Source organism: Chinchilla lanigera, unplaced genomic scaffold (assembly GCF_000276665.1).
Source record: "Chinchilla lanigera isolate Chin_1 unplaced genomic scaffold, ChiLan1.0 scaffold00006, whole genome shotgun sequence".
NCBI lineage: Eukaryota > Metazoa > Chordata > Mammalia > Rodentia > Chinchillidae > Chinchilla > Chinchilla lanigera.
This window is the reverse complement of record NW_004955407.1, coordinates 28,445,293-28,449,120: the sequence shown is the minus strand read 5'-3', so window position 1 is coordinate 28,449,120 and position 3,828 is coordinate 28,445,293. Positions and strand designations below refer to the sequence as shown.

Sequence of the window (3,828 nt, the reverse complement as noted above, 5' to 3'; positions counted from 1 at the left end):
AAACATCTTGCCGTCAGACTGCAATGTAAAAATAAGGAAAGTGCGCCCTCTTCAGGCTGCTTTGTGACATTTCAATGAAAAGCAGTTCTGTGGAAATAACGGAGAACAAATTCACGTTTACTTTCACCATTGACTCAGTAGTGATTCAAATAAAGGCAAGGAAGTAGGTTTGATGATGTGAAAATTATTTTTTACAAAAGTTACATTTAATTTGCAATGTAATAAAGGTTACAGGTAAAAAGCTACACATAACAGTGCGAAACGCTCTATTACACAAATGTACAAACTCTGTTCGAAGCTTGTATCAGTGTTTCCTACTTCTGTCTCCTGTTTCTTACCCAGATCTAGTCTTGGAGCACTGGAGAAGCATAGCTCTCATCTGAGGGGAGAAGAGCATTCAAACCAACTAGTAAAAGTCGACTGCTTACAAAGGAAAAATCTTTTCCTTTTAATTTGAATTGCCCTACTTGGTCATATCCTGAACAAAACTGCCATCATGACACACTGGAAAAGGAACAGAATGCCTCACAGAGTAGAGGACAGTACCCTGGAAGGAAATTAGAAACTTAGGCAAGGGAGTGACTCAGGTTTGACAAGAAAACCAGTTTAGAGCCGGGCATGGTGGCACACGCCTATAATCCCAGCACTTAGGAGGCTGAGGCAGGGGGAATCATTGCAAGTTCGAGACCAGCCTGGGCTGCAACTTGAGGTCAAGGCCAGTCTGAACTGCATAGTGAGACCCTGTCTCAAAAAAAAAAAAAAAAGAAAGGAAAGAAAACAAGTTCAAACAACACCATAAATTAAAAAACTATAAATCCACACTGGTTGCAGACAAGGGGAAATGAAAACGTTCTCATTCCAAAAGAAAGGACAAAAGGGAAAAGCCTAACTAGCAGATGTCAAAACCACTGACCTAAAAACACATTTTTTAGGGGGCTGGGGATTTAGCTCAGCGGCAAAAGCGCCTGCCTGGCAAGCGCAAGGTCCTGAGTTCGGTTCCCGGTACCGGAGAAAAACCAAAAAAAAAAAAAAAAAAACCACATTTTTTAGTTTAAGTCTTCATTTAACTTTAGAAGGCTAAACCTTTTGATCAACCTGGGATCCCTGGGTACCTGGCATTTGCAAGGAGAATAAACGTCAATGAGGCCATTGGACTCCCAAGACTGGTGGAGCTCCTGCCTCCTCCACAGCTCCACAGTCCCGGATTCCAGCTGGGCTGTGCGGCTTCACATCACAATGACACTAGAGAGGGAGGTGACAGACACGGGCGACGGGAAGCCTGAGAAAGAGCCAGAGTTGTCCACTGATAACAGCCCACAGAACTTTCTGTACACCAGCAGTGCTGTGAACCAGCTCCACGGGATATTCAGCCCACCCCACTCTTGACAGTACAGGGGCACGGCCCCGGGAGACATTCTGAAGGACAGTACTGCACACACAGAACCATTTTCTCCCGAGTACATTAGCTCCCGGGGCGGTCTTCACCCCACTACCACCCAACCCCACATTCTCCACTACCACAATGGAGAAATCAGTAAAGCATGCCTGGGCTTCTGCCCGGCCAAATCTCTTGCACATATTCCTTCTTCTTGGGTTCATGAACAGCTTCAGGGTTACAGACCGCAGGGTTTGGTGTGGGGTTCATGTTCGCGGATGGCGGCAGGACAGGAGTCGAGCCCACATCAGGAGCGAGATCGGGGTACAGCACGAGCAAGCCGCCAATGCGTACTGTCCCGTGGGTGCCAGTGGCTGGGAGCCTGCTTCCCTGTGCGGGGGGCAGGGCCCCATGGAGGCCTCCACTGAAGGCAGAGTTCTGCACGCACCTGCTCGCGAATTCCTCCAGGCCCAGGGAGCCGGGGCTTTCCACCCCGCTGTGTCCAATGGTGAGGGAGTCTGGGGGTGCCCCGTAATGACCCTCCTCCTCTCTTTGGGTCCCTGGCCTTGCAGTCGCAAAGAATGAAGACGTTTTTCTTTTAAAAGAGAAATGGAGGAGCCAAGACTAACGTGGTGTGAAATGAAAGCTTATTTAAAGTGGGACAAACGCAGAGAGAGCAGAAGAAAAGCTACATGAGCAGCAGAGTGGTGCTACAAGACAGGAGGCATCCTGCCCTGGGTGCCCAGTGAGTCTGACGTATACTGCGTACTTACAGGGGTAAGCTGGTTCCCAAAGTGAACTGTTTCACGGATTGGTGTGGTATGGGCCCATCAGAATGTTAGCCTTTGTTTCTGGGAAGGGGACAAGGTCAGCACACAGTAACGGAGCACTTTTATAAGGGTACAGTAGGGTACTTTTTCTCGAGGACATGGTACACAGATAAGCATGTGATGATTTTATAATGTTAGTCACTGGGTTTTGCCCTGGCTTTTTGTTTATGTTCCTCTAATCTGCCCCTACAACCCACTTCTTCTTGACTGGGACTACTGCTTGCACCATGTTCCAGAAGCAACCAAGTGAGGGATCCAAGCCCTCTGGGTTGATGATCTCATCACCCCCACTGAAAGTCACCCATGCGTTCTGCTTCCTTTTTGGTCTCTGAATGTGCAGATTTCCCTTCTCAATGGTGAAGGTAGAAATCTGCTTGTTATGGGCCCTGTTAAACTCTGTCAGGTTATCAAACTCAGTTTCCTCCTCAGGAAGCCCCACAAGACCTTGAGTTCAGCATCTCCTCCCCCATCTTCTCATCTCCTATCACAGCCAATGCTATGTCTGAGCCTTCTCATGCAGAGTCTACGCCCTTGTAAATGCACCAAATGAGGCCGTGGAGTCAGTGGGAATTTGCTGAGGATTGTCAGGTTCCCTCTGAATATGACCTAAGGAAGTGCAGTATGAAACTTAGAGATCTATCAGGAAAATTCTCTTCAGATGCTTGTGATAAACCAGTGCAACATGGACACAAGAGCAAGACTGGTGATGAATGGTAAAGTCACACAAATCATGGTTTCTCTCAAGTAAGTAATATAATCAGTTTCTCAGTTCATTTGTCTCCTCTGGATATGGCCAAATGTAAACCAGGTGGGGGTTTACCTGCCCAAGTAGGGCAGTCAAAAAGCGGAACACTAGAGCCAAGGTTTGCAGCTGCCGCCATCTTTTGCCTTCTCCTTCCATTTGCCAGCCAGAGGCATGCTAGGAAATTGGATGGGGTGGGGGAACAGTTTCCCAGGAGCCTTTGGGCTTGTGCTGGAAATTACTGTTAGATCTTGTCAACTCTTTCTTCCTTGCTTTCCTTCTTCCATCTTTTCCTCTTTCACTCTTGGAACACCTCAGAAACAACTCTTTTTTAAATTCTATGTAAAGATAGAAGGTTCAAGGTCAAATATGTCCCATGTTGCATGCTCATATACAGTTTCTTTATGCACTAATACTTCACCTATGTTTTTGAGCCAAATCTGGCAGAGAAGGTGAAGAAATAAGACAGCAAACATTCATCAACATCAAATCTCATGGGCTCAAAATGTGTGATTATCAGCGTACCCTAACTTAAGAAATGGTTATCTTCCCAAAAGCAGTTGATATGTTGGTTGTTTAGAATTGGAAACATTTTCTCATTTTTTTCCCTGGGTTAGATTCAAGTATACAAGTATATATTATTATATAATGTACCTAAGCTAGATTACTAATAGTACAATTATTTTGACTGTGTTAAATGGCAATATTTTTGTGATATAAGACAAATATAAGGCTTACCTTGGCTCTCAGGGGACCATCTTTATTTCTCCAGGTAGTAAAAACAGCTTTCCCCAGCTCCTTTCAGGTTGTTGGCAGGGGTGGTGGGGTGTCCTGGGGATGGATTATGGGGCCTTCGCACTAAACTACTTCCCCAGCTATAT

The 3,828-nt window shown here is 46.0% G+C and overlaps 1 pseudogene; it reads right to left on the bottom strand.

Moving 5' to 3' along the window:
• Positions 1–1,531: 1,531 nt before the first annotated feature.
• On the bottom strand, positions 1,532–3,086 carry LOC102013054 (annotated as a pseudogene).
• Between the last annotated feature and the right edge of the window lie 742 nt (positions 3,087–3,828).